The 20,382-nt window shown below is 40.8% G+C and overlaps 1 protein-coding gene across 1 annotated transcript in view; it reads left to right on the top strand.

Moving 5' to 3' along the window:
* DNAI1 (dynein axonemal intermediate chain 1) overlaps window positions 1–20,382 on the top strand; it is a 285,479-nt gene that overhangs the window by 21,110 nt on the left and 243,987 nt on the right. The window lies entirely within an intron of this gene.

Genomic DNA, 20,382 nt, shown 5'->3' with positions numbered 1-20,382 from the left:
CGCATCTCTAAAGGGTTTCTTCAACCACCCTGATGTGTATACTTTTCTGGTGTTGCCTCTTGCCTGAGATGGAATGGTCCCCAACTATGCTCCAAACTGAAGCTGGAAGTTCAATTGCCCTGGAGTTTTCAGCCTCCTGTGTCTTTTCCCATAAAGCATAAGACTTTCTTCTCAGTGTTAACATGACCTCTGAGGCTACTGAGACCCACATTGCCCCATCCCTTCAGCACCTTCAAGTTGAGGACAGTGCAGATAAACAATGCTTGGGTCACTAAGTGGTGTAGGAGTCGGGAAGATCTGAGTTCAAATCCAGCCTCAGATATCTTCTAGCTGTGTGACCCTGGACAAGTCACTTAACCTCTGCTTACCTCGGTTTCTCCATCAGTAAGGTGAGAATAATAACAGCACCTACTTCTCAGGGTTGTTGTGAAGATCAAATGAGATGATATTTGTAAAGTGCTTAGGATAATGCCTGGCATGGAGTAGATGCTCTATTAACGCTAGCTATTAAGTGAAGCTGATGAGGGACTGTGGAAACCAGGCGGTATGGCAGCATAGGCTCCACATGGTAGATAAAGTGTGACTCACCTCACAAGCACTTGAGACTCTGATCCAGATGCTGACTGGGCTCTGTGCCTGGGATGTTCCCCCTCATCTCTACTTCTGGTTTCCCTGGTTTCCTTTAAGTCCCAGCAAAAATCTCACCATCTACAGGAAGCCTTTCTCTACCTCTCTAAACTCTGGTACCTCCCCCCTCTGTGGATGATCTTTGATTTATTCTGTCTATATCTTGTTTGTATGCAGGTGTTTGCATATTGTCTCCCTCATTAGACTGTGAGCTCTTTGAGAGCAGGTACCATCTTTTGCCTTTCTTTGCAGTTAGCACAGTGCCTGGTACAAAGTAGGCGCTTAACAAAGGTTTATTGATTGACTATGTGAAGTGTATTGACATTCAGCCAGGTATATTAGAATTGGATAAGAAATTTGTGGGAAGAGGTATATGGTTTCTTCATCTTCCAAAGAAAGGTTGCCAACTATCTTCCTGAAGTATGAGTTCACATCCCTGACAAATTTAGAAGAAACTACAAAATCTTTGTCTTAGAAGGATTATTATGTAGAGGTTACTTACTCCATCTCCTTCCCTCTGTCTTCAGAAAGGCATTTTGTATTTTCCTGTCATATGTCCTGATTTTACATTTTATTGGTCTTATCATTTTGGGGTTCAGGGTAGGGCAGAATGGGAGGTAGGATGAAGCTGGGGATGGGCAGGAAACCCTACCGTGTAAATGTGTTTGATTTCTGGGCATATATGTCACTTAATCCTCATTGCCCCAGGGGAAAAATAAATAAAGAGAGAGAAAAACGAAATGCCAGATAGTGGCAAGAGGCTCAGGACAGCCTATGGTTCTCCATATACCAAAGTGCCTATTGTTTCAGAAACAATCGAATCACACCACCCTGTTCTGAAATCTGTGCCACTGAAGAATACCAGCCTAGACTCCTCAGGGAGAGTCCCTGTGTCTGAGCCATTCCTTGGAACATATACACAGATATACTCTGCTTGGAACATATATGTAAACATTAAGGGAATAATTACAGCTTGGGGTCTTTAAAGTATCATAGAATTATGGAATTGAAATAATGCAATTTAATATGATGTATCCATCTATATCTAATTCCTTTATCTTTCCCTCTCCTAGACCATCACCCCTGTTCTGCCTTCACTTTTCATTCTTTACTATCCTTTGCAATTACACCATTTGGGGGGGGGCAGGCAATGTGGGTTAAGTGACTTGCTCAGGGTTACACAGCTAGTAAGTATCAAGTGTCTGAGGCCGCATTTGAACTCAGGTCCTCCTGAATCCAAGGCTGGTGCTTTATTCACTGTGCCACCTAGCTGCCCCACAATTACACCATTTCAAAGATAAACCTTTCTCCACTCTTGAGCTCCCCTCCCCCAACCCTTTGCCTTAATTTTCCCTTGTTCCCTCCCTGCAAGTCAGTCCTTGACCTTGGATAATCCTCACTGTCCCATTTCTCTGCCCCTACTCTTCAGCATCGGAGGGGTGCTAGAGGAAGTCACGAAACCTCCTTAACTAGGTCCACTACAAAGTTATGCTTTCTAACCTCAACTGAGCCCTCACTACAGTGCAGAAATCCTTCTATTCATCTCTTGACTTCCTATCACACACCCTTAGCTGTTCAAAACCTTTCTCAAACGCAGCCCCCCCTTCTTTCCAAGCTATCCAGCTCATTATCTTTCACCTTTCAAAATCTCTTTGTCCTCTCTGTCTTTCCAGATTCTCTTCATACTATTGCTTTTTTCTTTTTCCAGGCCAGACCACTCACTGTTCCCCAATCTCAGTGCTGTTCATGCTGGCTGCATACCTGGAAAGGACTCTTTCCACACCTCTCTACCCATTGAAAACCTCCTCCTTTGATGAAGAGCTGAGTGGCTCCCACTACCGTGTGGCCATTACTGAAAAACCTGTCCCAAAGTGACCTTACACTCCTAGTTATTCAAGTGACTGATTTTTTTTTACCTCTCCTATGTTTCATTTCTCAACTTGTTCTATATACCCATCTCATTTCCTTACCAAAATGTAATCTTCTTTTCTTTTCTTTTTGAGATTAGGGATTGTGTTGTTTTTCATCTTTGTATCCATAAAAGCCGCTTTGGTGGTCATAATAGGAACTTGATGTCTGTTGAATTTCCAACTTGTGAATTTTTTATTGCCTTTTTCCACAACTGAAACATGTTCAAATAGAAACTCATTACACTATTTGCCCCTTAGCTGAAACAGGTTTCAGGTTCTGTATCAGGTAAACAGAGAATGTAATATAGTAGATAGGAGAACATTGGGCTAGGATTCATGAGACCTGGGTCCTAATCCTTTATCTTTCACTGACTGGCTGTATAACCTTCGATAAGACACAGCCTCTCTTGACCTCAATTTCCTCATCTATAAAACGAAGATGTTGGCTACGATGACCTCTCATGTCCCTAATAGCTAATAATAAAAGCTAACATTTATGTAGTGCATTACAGTTTGCAAAGTATTTACCTACCTATAAGGTTGGTACTATAAATATTATTATCTTTTTTATTATTATACTTTATTTTTATTATACTTTATACTTTATTATTATTATACTTTAAAGATGAGGAAACTGAGGCCCAGAGAGGCCATGTGACTTGCCCACGGTCATATAGCTAGTAAGAATTCAAACCCACTTAATAATAGCTAGCATTTATATAGCGTTTTAAGGTTTGCAAAGCACTTTGCAAACATCTCATATGGTCCTCAACAACAGCTCTGTAATATAGTCACTATTATTATCCTCACCTTGTAGATGAAGAAACTGAGGCAAAGTGACGTGCCTAGGGCACACTGCTAGTAAGTGTCCAAGGCAGGATTTGAAGTTACTCTTGGAACAGCTAGGTGGCACAGTGGATAGAGCATGAGCCCTGGAGTCAGGAGGACCTGAGTTCAAATCCGGCCTCAGACACTTGACACTTACTAGTGTGGGGACCAGTTTTTAATTGGGGAGTGTTAGCTAAGTGGCTCGCCGCAATATTGGGGCAAGGAAGGAGACCAGCAGCCTCCCTGAAAACAGAACAGGATTTATTTTAACAAGAATGAACTTAAAAAAAAAAACGCAAACAGGATTAGTAGGATCAAGGGAAAGGAAATAAAATGGGTAAAGGGAAATTATACAACCTGAAAAATACCACCGCCCAGGAATCAGCTAAGAATACACAGCAGAGCTCCTGTCGCCTTCCAGCTTCCAGCCAGAATGCCGGAAAGAAAAAAAACTTCCTTCTTCCCCGCACACTCCACACAGTCCCCAGCCAATTGGATGGCTGCTCTGACAGTCACATGACTGCCCCCACTAGGCTCCCAATCATTATAATTTTGCCAGGCCCATGTAGGCGTCGGAGAGTGGTGATGACGCAAGGTGCCAGCCCATGGCAACAGAAACAACCAGTGGGTGGAGCACCATGTGGTTTGCAGAACCCCAAGCCAGTGCGCACCAAGGCATAAAAACCTCAAATAACAATTAATTCTTTACACTAGCTGTGTGACCCTGGGCAAGTCACTTAACCCCAATTGCCTCACCAAAAAAAAAAAAAAAGAATGAAGTTACTTTTGATTCCAAGTCTAGCACCTTTCCCACTACACCTTGCTGTTGTTGCTTGTCTCAAAGTTCTGTGTTACCCTGTGGAGGTTCAGGGATCCTTGCCTGCTTCTCTTCAGTAGTCAAGACCCTAAGCCCATTACTGCTAATCAGGGATGCAGTTCTACATGTTATACACACCACCAGCACCAGAGGGCGCTTTGGGGGTAACTGCCAATCTCCTGCCTTACTCTGGTTCTCTGAGCTGTTGGTTGCTACTCATTCCTTGGCTTGGCCCCTTTGTGGGCAGTGTCAGAGTTCTCATCCTTCTGAATCTCAGATGTTCTTATCTATGTGTGGGTTGGTGTTAACCCAGTCAGATCCACCTTTGACTGTTATTCAGTTTGAGAAAACTCTTCCCTTCCATCTTCTTGTCCCTTAGGTGTGCTCTCCCCAAGTACTTAATGAGATTAAATAAAAGTTAATAAAGAGGGGGCATTGTTCACTGATCCCATTCATTCTCTGGACCTAGCCCCTCCCAAAGGCAGAAATCCTTTTGGAGCTGAAACCTTTTTCTCATCTCCCATCCTTGGGAGAAGCGCCATCCTGAATATTTGGTTCTCCTTGCTCATGGTTGGAATGTGAGTAAAGGGGGGATTTTTCATGTTCACATTTGTATATCCAGCACCTAACTTTTCCTGGCATTTAATTGAACTAATGGTCCAGAGTGTTAACACAGACTTTCCATTGATACAAAACAGGAAACAGAACACACTTGATTATCTTTCCCAAAGGGTTACGTGGCTTTGGCATTAGACAATTCTTGATTCCTCAACACTTGAGGTCTCAATTCCATCACTTCATGTTCATCTCTTCACAATGTTCCTCTCCCTTTAGTCCTGGAGCAAAGTCTATTAGTTTTCCCTAGAGAGGAAGGTAGCTATTGTCTACTATGAGAATCTCTTCAAAATCAAATGCCATGAGGGCAGCTAGGTGGCACAGTGGATGGAGAACCGGCCCTGGAGTCAGGAGGACCTGAGTTCAAATCCGGCCTCAGACACTTCACACTAGCTGTGTGGCCCTGGGCAAGTCACTTAACCCCAATTGCCTCACCAAAAACAAAAGTCCTCTTGACTACAGGTGCTCTATCTACTGCCCCACACTACCCATGAGTATGATAACAAAGACACCCACAGATGCTGGGGCAGAGTATAAGTGTGAAAGATGTTGCTAGTGTGTGTGTACTTTTCAAAGACTTGAGAGAAAAAAAATGGAGTTGATGTCAAACAGGAATAGCTCTCTTGCCCCCTATATGGCATTTGATTTTGTTTTGGTTTGGTTTGGTTTTGGTGAGGCAATTGGGGTTAAGTGACTTGCCCAGGTTCACACAGCCAGTAAGTGTCAAGTGTCTGAGGCCGGATTTGAACTCAGGTCCTCCTGACTCCAGGGCTGGTGCTCTATCCACTGAGCCACCTAGCTGCCCCAAAACAGATTATTTCTTACTGAGCACCAGGTTATAGTCAGGTTTGATTGTTTTGATTTTGGTACATTGAGGAAGAAGGGCAAAATAAGGTGGGAAATAAAGGTTAGGACTATCACCACAGTAGTCATAAAGGTTTAAGACCTTAGAAGGATTACCAAATTTCAGGGTCCCAGAAAGAAAGACTGGAAGAATCATAGGTCATTAGAGTTGGAAGGGATCTACAGGATTTAGCCTAACAACAGTCTTAATTTTGCAGATGGGGAAACTGAGACCCAGAGGAATAAAAGAATTTACCCAAGGTTATAGAACTAGATAGAATTGAGAATTGAACCCAAGTTCTTAGTTCTAATGTTCTATTAATGTGCTAAGGCTCACCATAGCCTGGGTAATTCAACAAGTACAATTATTATTTTATTTTATTGTTATTTAATTATAATTTATTAGTCGTGGTCATCTTGCTACCTTTATTTGGGGGCATTTGAGGAAGATTATGGCTTTCTGCATGGAGTCTGACATGCTTCCATCCTCAAACTTCCAGCCTTAAAATGCAATTACATTTTATCGTTTGAGTCAGTCATCTCAAGCAATTGATCATCCCTGCCCCATAGTGCCTGTTTTGATAAGGAAATAGCAATGTATCTTGGAAATAAGTCCCTGAGATATTATGTGACTCTTCAAGTATACTATTCCATCTGCTTGCCAGGTGGGAGTTTGGTGAAAATCACCAACGGGCAGGGGCCATAGTGCTGAGTGAACTCTTCCATGCTTGGGGAGAGGGGGAAGGTGTGGGAGTAGAGAGTGACAGGGTTCTTTAAGTCATTATCAGGAAATGAATAGATGAGTCAATAAATGGACAACAGTCCCAGAGACAGGAGAAAAAAGGGAAGGTCAAAGTCAGAAATTTACAAGGTCAAGGGGAGGTGGAGGAATAGGTAGATTCTGGGCTGTAGACCTTCCTTCTAGTGTTAACTAGAGTCTGGCTAGAATCATAACCTTGGAATCGGAGCTAGAGGGCCCTCTGAAGCTATCTAGCACAACTCATCCCCAAACAATAACCAGTAATAATTCTTCTATAACGTACTCAACCAATAGTCATCCATCTTTTGCTCAACCCTTCATTGAAGGAGAGCCCAACTACCTCCTGAAACAGCCCATTCCAACTTGGGATATGTTCGCCTCAGAGGACCTGGGTTGCTGGTAGCAAAAATAACTTTATTAAAGGGGATTTTAAAAAAGATTAAATGGAGGCAGCTAGGTAGTGTAGTGGATAAAGCACCAGCCCTGGATTCTGGAGGACCTGAGTTCAAATCCGGCCTCAGACACTTGACACTTACTAGCTGTGTGACCCTGGACAAGTCACTTAACCCTTATTGCCCCGCAAAAAGAAAGAAAGAAAGAAAGAAAGAAAGAAAGAAAGAAAGAAAGAAAGAAAGAAAGAAAGAAAGAAAGAAAAAGAAAAGAAAAAAGATTAAATGGTAGAGCTCATATATCCAGCAAGGGAGGGGCTAGTAAAGAACCCTACTAAGTGGCTAACAGGAACCTTCCAGCATCACTGAGTCCATCTAGATAGAAACTTCATGAGCCAACTAGACAGTTGCCTTTTATCCAGACCATCCTTAACATATGAGAGAATCAGGGCAGCTAGGTGGCACAGTGCCTAGAGCACCAGCCCTGGAGTCAGGAGGACTTGAGTTCAAATCTGGACTCAGACACTTAAAACTTACTAGTTGTAGGGGGCGGCTAGGTGGTTCAGTGGATAAGTCACTGGCCCTGGATTCAGGAGTACCTGAGTTCAAATCCGGCCTCAGACATTTCACACTTACTAGCTGTGTGACCCTAGGCAAGTCACTTAACCCCCATTGCCCCGCAAAAACCCCCAAAACAAAACAAAAATAACCTTTACTAGTTGTGTGACCCTGGGCAAGTCACTTAACCCCAATTGCCTCACCTAAAAAACAAAAACAAAACACATGAGAGAATCACATAGGGCAGTTATGCCATTGTCATAAATAAGGAGAGTTCTCGGGGTCACTATCAGGTTGAGTGGGTGCTGTATACCCAGCTTTAGACAGTGGTCACCACTATAGCTGAAAATGAGAGACTATTTTCACCCTTTATTTCCATGTGAAGTTTTCCCACAAATTCTATCTCCTATAAGACAGCTCTAGTTGTTAGAAAATCTTTCTTATAGAAAGCTTAAATTTCTCTCTTTGCAGCTTCTCCACATCACTCCTAATTCTGCCCTCTGTGGCCAACAGAACATATCTGAGCCTTCTTCCACATGACAGCCTCCCAAAATATTTGAAGAGAGCTATCATGTCCCTTCCTAAGTCTCCCCAGGATAAAAACCACAGTTCCTTCATCTAGTTGATCTGCATATGATCTTTTCACCATTCTGGTTAACCTTCCTAGATGATCTCTTCCTTATTGATGCCTTTTCCAGAAGGTGGCACCTAGAAGGGAAGGGAATAAACATTTATTAAGCACCTACTATGTGTCAGGGACTGTACTAAATGCTTTACAAATATTATCTCATTTGATCCTCACAACAACTCTGAGAGAGTTAGGTGCTATTGTTTCTCCATTTGACAGTTGGGGAAACTGAGGCAGAGGTTAAGTGACTTGCCCAGAGTCATACAGTTAGCAAGAGTCTAAGACTAGATTTAAATTCAGGTCTTCCTGACTCTAGGCCCAGTCTTCTATGCATAATGGTGCTTTTGTTATTTAGTTGTTTTCAGCCATGTCTCTTTGTGACCCCTTCTGGGATTTTTTTTTTTTTAGTGAGGCAATTGGGGTTGTGACTTGCCCAGGGTCACACAGCTAGTAAGTGTTAAGTGTCTGAGGCTGGATTTGAACTCAGGTCCTCCTGACTCCAGGGCCAGTGCTCTATCCACCGCGCCACCTAGCTGCCCCAGGGATTTTCTTGGCAAAGATATTAGAGTGGTTTGCCATTTTCTTCTCCAGTTCATTTTATAGATGAGGAAACCGAGGCAAACTAGATTAAGTGAGTTACCCAGGGTCCCACAGTGTCTGAAGTCAGATTTGAACTCAGGCCTTTCTGATGTCAGGCCTGGCCCTTTGTCTACTGGACCACCTAGCTACTTTAGACTTATCCAGAAATACACAGCCGGTTTTTATCAGATGTGGGACTTGAACCCAGGTCTTAACTGCAAGATTGACTCTCTAAGCCCTTTGCCACATTGCCTTTTGTGCTAAAACACTTTTCTCTCAAATATAAACTATCCTGGTATGATCCAGGAACTCTTTTTTTTTTTTTTTTTAGTGAGGAAATTGGGGTTAAGTGACTTGCCCAGGGTCACACAGCTAGTAAGTGTTAAGTGTCTGAGGCCGGATTTGAACTCAGGTACTCCTGACTCCAGGACTGGTGCTCTATCCACTGCGCCACCTAGCTGCCCCAGATCCAGGAACTCTTCACCTTTTTTTATGTCAGAGACCCCTTGGGTACTCTGGAGAAATCTATGGATCCCCTCTCAGAATAATGTTTTAAATGCATTAAAAACATGTAGGATTACAAGGGAAACCATTTATATCCATTATATTATAATACAATTATCAGAATGTTAAGACAAAATTCATAGACCCTTTCCCCTGCAACTGAAGAACCCCTGATCTCATTAGAAGGAACACCAGGACTAGGGATCTGGAGACATGGTTTCTAGTCTGGGTTCTGCTACTACCAAACTGCGATGGAAGGCAAAGCATTACAACCCAGCAGGCCTCAGTTTCCTCATCTGTAAAATAGAAGGCAGGTTTACTAGCTGTGTGACCCTGGGCAAGTCACTTAACCCCAATTGCCTCACTAAAAAAAAAAAAGAAAAAAAGTAGAAGGCAGGAGGTTGAACCTTGGGTGAGTCCCTTTACTTCTCTGGGTTCCAGCTTCATATGCAATTGGACTCAGCTGGTTCCTTCCAGTTTTACAATCCTATGACTTCATCATCTGTGGTGCTTTCCCTCTTCCATCAGGGTAGCCTGGCTGTAGTGCTGTGACATTGTCATACTTTTTGCAGTTCATTATTTTATTAGTAGTCAACTACACAAGCAGCTACAGATTTTCGAGGCCTGAAAACTGATTCTATCCAAGAGAGGCAGAAGGTGATTGTCGATCAGTTAGTCTTTTTAATCACAGTTGTGTATACAGGGTGAACCAAAAGGTTTAATAACTTTTTGAGAATTCTTTTTTCTTTATTTTTCACCATTCACAAGATTTGATTTTTCACATACAATGTAAATTCATTTCCTGTATTGTATATGATGCTATGGTATCGTAAATTAAAAACAAAGAATAAAGGAGTTATTAAATATCGAATCCTCTTCATGACTTTTGGCCCACCCTGTAAAAACCTGGTCAGGGAATTAGTTTCTAAAACTAAAGACAATGTACTTAATTTTTTTTTTCATTTATATCTTTTGTTTTCACATAAGCAAAATTTCTCCAAATATTCCTCCCCTCAACTCTCTCCCAGAGAGCCATCCCATATAAAAGATGCACTTCAAAGATCAGATGACCATGTACAACCTGACCAGAATATCCTGCTAGACTGCTTGAATCAACAAGCGTTTTATTAAATACCTACCCTATGCCAAGCATTCTACTGGGCAAAGGAGATATGAAGACAAAAATGAAATACTTTCTGCCCTCCATTCTGTCAGGAAGGGAGTCCAAAATTGGAATGAGTTGCCTTATGGGCTAATGAATTCCCTATCACCCCAAGTCTTCAGCAGAGGCTGAATGACTGCTCTTTGAGGGTACTGTGATGCATTGGCTACAGGCTTACACCAAGACCCTTCTAACTCCAAGAGCTTATAATTCTGTGATATGTTCTTCAGAATTTTCCAAGATTCTCTTTAATGTTGGCCCAGATCAATGTCCATGTTATAATTATTATTGGTAATGAAGGTAGTTAAATTCACAGCTCACAAGGGCTGACTCTGATGGGAATACTTCTCTGCAATCTGATAGCAGTAGCCACTGAATTCACTTTGCCTTTAAAAAAAAACACCCTGATCATTAACTTAATGTGATTTAAGCAAGAAAATTTAAAACAGCTTTGCAGAGTACAATATAACATGTGTAGGCCCAATTCAAAATTGAACTGCCAACTTTAAATAGAAAACAAGATCTAGTTACCATCACCCCCCATAAATGGGTCCGTAAAAACATTTATCTGGCAATAAAATAATTGACAAGCAGTTTGAGTGTAATTGTTTTTGGCAGTTGGAAATATTTCAATTAACACGCTGTAAAAGCCACACTATAATAAATGTAAAACAGGCCAATGAAATAAAGCAAGGATCTGACTTGGCTAACTAAGGTGAAAGAAATCTAAGCTCAAATTACAATTCCTATTCCTGAGTCTTTCTATGGGAGGAGCCAGGGCTACTGAACATTTAGGTGGCTAGTAAACATCTAGAAAAGCAAGGCCTGTATTCCTGAAAAGTTGTCAATGACTTCCCATTATTTATTGAATAAGGTTTAAATTCCTCACCAGGGTATTCAGAATCCTGAAGAATCTGGATTTATTTCCCACTAAATGGAAAACAAAGATAGATTTATATGACTTCCAAGACCTTCCTTCTTGAAATCTCTGACCTTGGAAGTTATCAAGTTCAATGACCTCATAGAAGGAAAGATGGAAGGAGGGAGGGAGGGAGGGAAGGAGAGAGTAAGGGAGGGAGGAAAGAAGGAGAGAGAGAGAGAGAGAGAGTGAGGGAGGGATGGAAGGGATGAAGTAAGGCAGGGAAGAAGAGAAGGAGGGAGGGAGGAAGAAGGAAGAAAGGAAGAAGATAAGGGAAGGAAGGAAATGAGGGAAGGAAGGGGGAAGGAATGAAGGGAGAAAAGTAAGGAAGAGAGGTAAGAAGGAAAAAGGAAATGAGGATGGAGAAAGAGAGGGAAGAAAGGAAGGAGAAAGGGAAGAAATAAGAGAAGGAGGGAGGAAGAAGGAAGAGAGGGAGGGAGGGAAGAAGAGAGGAAGGAAGCATATATTAAGCACCTCCTATGTGTAGTCCCTGTGCTAAGCACTTTTACAAATATGATCTCATTAGGTCCTTACAACAACCCTGAGAAGCAGGTACTCTTATTATCGCCATTGTAGTTAAGGAAGGTGAGACCCTGAGAAATTAAATAACTTGCCCAAGGTCACTGGGTAAAGTGAGCCATGACTTTTGACTCCAGACTTGATGCTCTTTCTACTGAATCACACTACCTCTGTTATCAGGCTCCTTTCAGGCAAGAAACATTTTTTAAGCACCTACTCCAAATATTTGAAGGGATGTCCTGGGGAAGAGGGATTGGACTTAATTCTAATTGATCTCAGAGGAAAGAACCAGGAACAATGAGTAGAAATTGCAAACAGGAAAATTAAGTCTTGGTGTACACAGAGGAACTCCCTAATAATTAGAACCTTCTAAAAGTAGAATGGGTTGACTCAAGAGGTTATGGGATCTTCCTCATTGAAAGTCTTCAGTTTATCTCATAGTAGGTGTTTAATAAATGCTTCTTGATTGATTACTCTCTGGTATTTGTTCCCTTCTCTTACTCACACAGCCATCACTTTGGTTCATGCCGACATTTCTTCTCCCCCCAGACCATTGCAGTGGCCTCCTGATGGATCTTCCTAACTCATCTCTCCCTGTTCCAATCCATCACTTATTTATTTATGAATTTTATTTATTTGTGAATCTTATTTAAAACATTAATTTCATTTATGAGTTTTATTTAAAATATTAATTTCATTTATGAATTGTATTTATTTGTGAATTGTATTTAAAGTATAAAAGGAGGTAGATTAGGGAAGGAAGGTATTAGCATCTGAGAAGATAAAGAAAGGCTTCATGTAGAAAAGGTAGTCATTAAGCTGATTCTTGAGGGAAGAAAGGAATTCTATGAGGTAGAAATTATGAGGGAGAACCATACATATGCACACTTTACATGTTGTCTTGTCCCAATAGAATATAAGTTCTTCAAGAGCAAGAATTGTTTCATTTTTATCTTTGTGTCATAGTGGGCACTTAATAAATTCCTGTTGAGGGGGCAGCTAGGTGAAACAATAGATAAAGCACCAGTCCTGGATTCAGGAGGACCTGAGTTCAAATCCAGCTTCAGACCCTTGACACTTACTAGTTGTGTAACCCTGGGCAAGTCACTTAACCCTCACTGACCTGCAAAAAAAAATCCTGTTGAGTAGAGGCTAGATTTTACAGTGGGGATTCTTTGGGGTTTTTCATTTGTACAACATGGCTGTGTTCTTTCCAACCCCCAAATTCTACATTTCTGCGACCAGGATGAAGAGATGTAGGCTAGACAGTAATAGTTAAGTAGATTCAGAATTATTTGAAAGGCCAAAGGGTGGTATGTAAGAGTTTGGGGTCAGTTTAGAAGGAGGGCTCAGTCACTTTTTTAGGGCCCAGGCCAAAGTAGGCTCAACTCTGGTTCTCTGAACTCTAGGACATCTCATGGCTCCCTTTTACAGACCCCAGCCCAAGAGTGTGGCTAGGGAGGTTTCTTTAATTAAAGGCAAATCACAAGCTTCATCCTTTTTCTTTGTCAAGTTGAACAGGTACCATGTTCACACTCTGTCAAGGAGATGTACTCAAATATCTCAACATCCACACTTTGTATGAGGTATCTTCAGACTACCCCTGATCAAATCTTCCTACAAGTATTTGTTTGGAAGAGATTAGAGGGGTTTTTTTTCTGCTTGGCCTAAGAGGGTTAACTAAAAGCAGTGAGTCCAGTTGCAAAGAGAAAGATTAAAGTTTGATGTGAGGGCAAATGTCTTAATAATTAGAACCATGCATCTAAAAGTGAACTGGGATGCCCTAGGAAGCAATTAGCTCTTACTGCAGGTCTTCAAGCAAAGGCTGGATGATTACTTGTTGGGAAAATGGGGATCCTAATAGCACCCTCTACCATGGGTTTTTGTGAGGAACAAATGAGATAATAATTGTAAAGTGCTTAGCATGGTGTGTGGCACATAATAAGTGCTATGTAAATGTGAGCTATTATATTGTAAAGGAAATTCTTGGTGGTTTCTTCTTTGATTAGATGACCTCTGAGAGCCTTTCCTTAAGAGCCTAGGGATTCCTTTCCCTCCACCTTGAATGCCCTCCCTTAAAATCCCTAATGGACAAAACATTAGCTATCCTTCAAGGTCTAGCTCAATTATGCCACTTGCTTCATGGAGCCTTGAAATAGTAAGCACTTAGTCAATATTTGTTGAATGAATAAACCACAAAAACCTATTTACCCAAGTGTGTATAGTAACAGAAATGTAATTTCATGAGATTTTTTAAAAAATGTTTTAGCTTGCATACCAACTTAGTTTGCAGTGAAAAGGGCATAGAAAAATTCTTTGAAGAACTTGATAAGCCCCTTCAAATAAAATCAATGATTTGGATAATAGGACAGCAGAGGAAATGGCAGATGTTGTGGGGGATATGGGGAAAATGAGACATCAATACAGTCTTGGTAAAGTTGTAAACTGATTCAAGCATTCTGTAGAACAATTTGGAACTATGCCAAAGGGCAATAAAACCATGCATACTCTTCTCGACCTAGCAATACCACTACTAGGTTTGTATCCTAAAAGAGATGGAATTCGAAATTGAGGTCTTGCCCATCAATTGGGGAATGGCTTTACAAATTGTGGGATGAGATTAGGATGGAACACTATGTTGTGCTATAAGAAATGATGGGCAGGAAGCTATCAGAAAGACTTATGAAAAATGCAATCCATCTACAGAGAAAGAACTGATGGTATCTGAATACAGATTGAAGTATTTTTTTTTGTTAGTTCCTCTTTCTAAAGTTTTTTGTCTGTTTTCTTTCACAACCTGACTAATGTCTAAATGTTTTGCATGACTGCACATGTATAACATATTGAATTGCTCGAGTTCTTGGGGGGGGAGGGTAGGGAGGAAGAGAATTTGGAACACAGGTGTTTTTTGTTTGTTTTGTTTTGGTGAGGCAATTGGGGTTAAGTGACTTGCCCAGGGTCACGCAGCTAGTAAGTGTCAAGTGACTGAGGTTGGATTTGAACTCAGGTCCTCCTGACCTGAGTGCTCTATCCACTGCACCACCCAGCTGCCCCTGAACACAGAGTTTTAAAAATCAATGTGAAAATTTGTTTATACATGTAACTTGAGGAAAAATTATAAATAAATAAATGCAAAAAAATTCCCAATTAAATCAGTGATATACTTTGGTACTTGGTAATTTCAATGCAAAGAAGGAATGAGTACTCACTTGAAAAATATATTGTAAAATATGCTTCAGGAATGAGCAGTGAGAGAGGCCAGCCTTACCAGACTACATAGAAACCTTACTCCTATGTATCATGAACATTTTATTCAAGAAAAAAATTAGAAGGTACTAGAAATGGAAAGTTTTGACTAGCATCACAAAAATAAAATCAATTATATTTTAATGGATAGGAGATGGCATTACTAATATAGGAGTCATTTCTGAATCAACTGTCTGTATAGCTAGACCAACAACTTGTTAGAACATTGGTCAAAATTAATAAAAGCTAGACAAAGGAATAAAATTGAGGGGAAAGAAATGATGTGCAGTTAAAACAACTCTAGCCTCACCTACTTAAAAAAGTTATTTCCTATTCTCATCAAATGAGAAATACATACAAAAAAGGACATAGCCCCTGATTATAACATTTTTCAGAAACTTATTTAATATAAATTAATAAATGGAAGAAGATGACCCAAAGAATAACAAAAAACAAAAACCCCTGAGAAACAGAGATATGTGGTAAGCAAAGACAATACTGGTTTAAAACAAAAACTTGTCTGTTAAATCATCCAGAGAAGCACATGGAATATTATGGGCAATATTACCTCATAAAACACCAAGAAACATCGGAGAAAACAAGTCTAAAGAAAGCAGCTTGAGAGATGAATTAAACAATATGATTCTGAGAGCATTTAAGGATGAAACTGAAAGGACAACAAACAGATGAAAGATGGAAACGATCTGTACATTTTTTAAAATGACAAATTGTTTTTAAGACCAAGGACAGTAAAACCACCACAATTCCAGATATGCTTTTCCAGGAGGTGGAAATCACACTGAAGAGAACAAGGATAAGAAAAGCAACTGAACTACACCAAGCGTGCACAGAGGAGATCGGTGTTGGAGATGACACAATTTTAAGGGTATTGAGGGATTGTTTCCCAAAGTATCTAAAGGAGGGAACGATATTAGAGAAGTGGAAAAAATATATGACATTATTACAAAAAGGGGAACCAATTGAACATTAATAACTCCTGACCCAAATGCCTACTTTCTCCTCCATATAATATTTTTATGAGAATAATCTTCACACACGTCAAGGGCATCAACGTTATTAGAAGGGAACAGATGGGTTTCTGAAATACCCCACAGCAGACCATGTCTTTGCTACTGTATAACAACTTACCAAATGATATATAGTGATATGCTAGCAGCTGGCATGTACTGGCTGAAGAGGCTGAATGTTAAATTTTTAGTGTCTGCATTTACATCTCAGAAATCGGCAGATGCCACAAATCAGGGCTTGCTTGTTTGCTTTGTTGACTGTCCAGATTAGGAAGTGATGAAGAAAATGTTAATAGTGTCACTAAAATTTTAAAGTATGTCACACATAATTTTTTTTTTTGGAGAGCAGTTGTTAAACATTTACCAGCACATCCCCTGATTCTGCATAATAAAGGCAGGAATGTGGGATGGATAGCTGAAGAATATTGACCTTGTCCCCTTAGCTTTACCATTTGTCCTGGCTCAAATTCATTGGCAGCTAAGGCAGAGGGGTTTTTAGGAGTAAATAAGAATATCTAATCTCTCAGACACTTACTAGTTGTGTGACCCTGGACAAGTCACTTCATCCTGTTTGACAAGGAAATGGCAAACTATTCCAGTATTTTTGTCAAGAACCCCCCAAATAGGCTCAACAAAGAGTTAGACATGACTGAAAAACAACTGAAGTGAAAAAATATCCAAACCCTATTAAGTTATCTTTAACAGAGGGTTTTTTTTTCCTCCAGAGATAGTGGCTGAAAAAGAAATCTTAGGTTGGGGAACTCTGCCTGGTTGTTGTGGGGCAGCTAGGTAGCACAGTGGATAGGGCATTGGTCCTGAAATTGGGAGGACCTGAGTTCAAACCTCACTTCAGACACTTTACTAGCTATGTAACCCTGGGCAAGTCACTTACCCTAATTGCCTTAAACATCCAGGGCCATCTCCACTTGTCCTCATGTATATCTTACCACTGGACTCAGATGGCTGTGGAGGAGAGAATGAGGTTAGTGACCTTGCACAGCCCTACCTCACTTAAAACTAATTCAAAGCAAGTCATGACAGCACTTCCCAATGTCATGGTTCTCTTTGAGAACAAAGAACAAACAACAACAAAGCCTTGTTGTTGATATCTAATAGAAATGGTTATGCTATGGTGTTCTATTGGGGAGAAGTTATAGCCTAGGCATATAGGGTATACCTAGCACCAAGGTGTTAAATTGGGGCCCGTGGGGCCCAAAGAATAAACTGGCGTACATCCAAAATACAACAGTGTCAATTCGTGGTTTTCCAAGTCAATATATGATATCTATTTTTTGTGCGATCAGTATTCAGGGATCTATTTTTATTTGGGCAGGTAGGTGGCATAGTAGATAGAGTATCAGGCTTAGAGTCAAGACTTTTTTGCCTGAATCAAATCCAGCCTCAGATACTAGCTGTGTGACCCAGGTCAAGTCAAATAACCCTGTTTGCCTTGGTTTCTTCATCTGTAAAATGAACTAGAGAAGGAAACGGCAAAGCACTCCAGTATCTTTGCCAAGAAAATCCCAAACGAGATCATGAAGAGTTTAGATATAACTGAAATGAATGAGCAACAGTTATCTCTCACCTCCACTCTTTTCTCTCCATTCAGTGTCAAGGGAACAAACATATATTAAGTGCTTATTGTGTGCAGCCACTGTTCTCAGCACTGGGAATCCAAGTACAAGCAGAAAGGTAGTCCTGGATAAGGCCCCCATTCCTTCTTGCCTACATTGCTACAGTAGCCTCCTAATTGGTCTCCGTGTCTCCAGTCTATCCCTTCTCCAATTTAGCCTACATACACCTACCAAAATGATATTTCTAAAGCCCATGTCTTATAGTTCCTTCAAGATAAAATACAAACTATTCTTTGGGACATTCAGAGCTCTTTGAGGTCTGCCTCCAGATTACCATCATAGGTTGATTGCATATTTTTCTCTCAGATTCAGGTAGATGAAATCATTCTTCTCAAAGTTCCATAAAGAATTAATTTGGGAAGGGGCAGCTAGGTGGCACAGTGGATAAAACACCAGCCCTGGAATAAGGAGGACCTGAGTTCAAATCCAGCCTCAGACACTTGACACTAGCTGTGTGACCCTGGGCAAGTCACTTAACCCTCATTGCCCTGCCAGAGAGAGAGAGAGAGAGAGAGAGAGAGAGAGAGAGAGAGAGAGAGAGAGAGAGAGAGCATTAATGGGGAAGCCAGCAGCAGAATCCATGTCTCCTGACTTCCAGTCTACTATGTTCTGCTGTCTCCAATTCAAATAACATGTATGTTTGACTTTGGAGTACAGTAGGTGATGTCTTTGTAGATTTCTTTCCCCCACACACATTATGTTTCTGCATACTTAGATTAATGTTTTCATTCCCTATGCCCACACAAGCTAGGTGGTAGAAGAAGGCAGCCAGAGAGCATAAAAAAAGGTGGGGCAAAGTAGACCTCAGTCAACGAAAGCACAAAGTAGATAATTAATATGCAAATAATGCTGAATTCATAGAATTACACAATGTTAGAGAGCTGGAAGGAAACTTAGAGCTCATTTATTCTCCTAAAATAACTTGCCCAAGGTCACTCAACTAGCTATGACTAGACTTAGGTCCTTGTGATTCCCAGTTTAGTGTTCTGTCTACTACAGCCTACTACAAACCACCTTTCTTGTTACATTTTTCCTCTGACTAAACAAATGATTCACTGTACTGCTGCCCACTGACCATAGGCAGAACAAAGCCATATTATCTTATAGTCAAACTTTCAACTATGTTGCCATAAAGTGACAAGTCGTTTAGCCAAATGCGAGAAATTTACTGCATTCTGCTAGAAGTCTAGAGTTTTGCCCAAATCATGAACCAGTGGTGACTAATCTCTCATTCCCCAAAAAAGACAAACAAAAAGGATAGTGGAAGTAATTATACTTAATGGTTGTTTTTTAAAATAACAATGCATTTCATTTACCAATGTAAATGACTTAATTTTTGCTCTGTTAAAACCTTCCAAATTATAAACCCCATCATCTAGAATTGCTTGAGGAGCCCACTCATATCAGTGTGTCAGGCACACCAGGGTAGGGAAGATCAGATGTTCCAGTAGCCAATACTCACTTTTTTTTGAGAGGCAATGAGGGTTAAGTGACTTGCCCTGGGTCACACAGCTAGTAAGTGTCAAGTGTATAAGGCCAAATTTGAACTCAGGCCCATCTGAATCCAGGGCTGACGCTTTATCCACTGCACCACCTAGCTGCCCCTGGATACTCACTTTTTTAGAGTGTGAATTCTGTCCTCTTGCCAGATTACCTGGAGCTCATCATTTTCAGTTGGACAAAAATGCCCTTCTATGCAGATGGGACCATCTTTCCTCTTTCCACTGCAGTTGCACACTATAAAGAGCATGGGATTTAGAGTAAGAAGCCCTGAGTTTGAACCTTGGCTCTGCCATTTACTACTTGGATAAAGTTGGGCAAGACAACTCTTCTGGGCCTTGGTTGTCTCAGCTCTAAGGAGATTGAACTAGACCAATGGTGTTAAAGTCGAATAGAAATGCATGTCTGAGCCATACATAAGGCTCCCTATGGGCCACATATTGGCTTAGTTCTGAATGTAACATTATCTATGCTGTATTGTATTTTATTTTGTTAAAATTTCCCAATTACAATTTAATCTGGTTAGGACTGCACTTGGCCACGTGTCTGACAGCTCTGGACTGTCCAGAGTCGAGAATGCTCCTCTAGGTCCTGTCCAACTCTAAATCTATAATACTATTACCTGGTGATTATTCCTTCCCACTGGTACCCACAGATACCTTTCTGCTAAATCCAGACAGGGCTCCTCCATCATCCCCAGAACCTGCCACATTTATTCCTATCGCTAAGCTTCTGGAGGTAGTGTTCTTTCTTTTTGGATTACTCCCTACCATTTGTTCTGGCTTAAATTCATAGGCAGCTAAGGCAGAGGGGTTTTTAGGAGTGAAGAATATGCAATAGTTCAGACACTTACTAGCTGGGTGACCCTGGGCAAGTCTCTTCACCCTTTTTGCCTCAGTTTCCTCATCTGTAAAATGAGCTGGACAAGGAAATAGCAAACTACTCCAGTACCTTTGTCAAGAAAATCCTAAATAAGCTCACAAAGAGTTGGACATGACTGAAAAACAACTGAATTGAAAGAATATCCAAACCCTATCAAGTTATCTTTTTGTTTTGTTTTGTTTTTTTAGTGAGTCAATTGGGGTTAAGTGACTTGCCCAGGGTCACACAGCTAGTAAGTATAAGTGTCTGAGGCCGGATTTGAACTCAGGTACTCCTGATTCCAGGGCCAGTGCTCTATCCACTGCACCACCTAGCTGCACTCATCAAGTTATCTTTAACAGAAAGTTTTTGTATTCTTCCAGAGATAGTGGTTGGAAAAGAAATCTTAGGTTGGGGAAACTGCCTGGTTGTTGTGAGGTAGCTAGGTGGTACAG

The sequence above is a fragment of the Dromiciops gliroides genome, chromosome 1, assembly GCF_019393635.1.
Source record: "Dromiciops gliroides isolate mDroGli1 chromosome 1, mDroGli1.pri, whole genome shotgun sequence".
NCBI classification, from domain to species: domain Eukaryota; kingdom Metazoa; phylum Chordata; class Mammalia; order Microbiotheria; family Microbiotheriidae; genus Dromiciops; species Dromiciops gliroides.
Note: the sequence above shows the minus strand (reverse complement) of the source record. Positions and strands in the feature narration are given on the sequence as shown.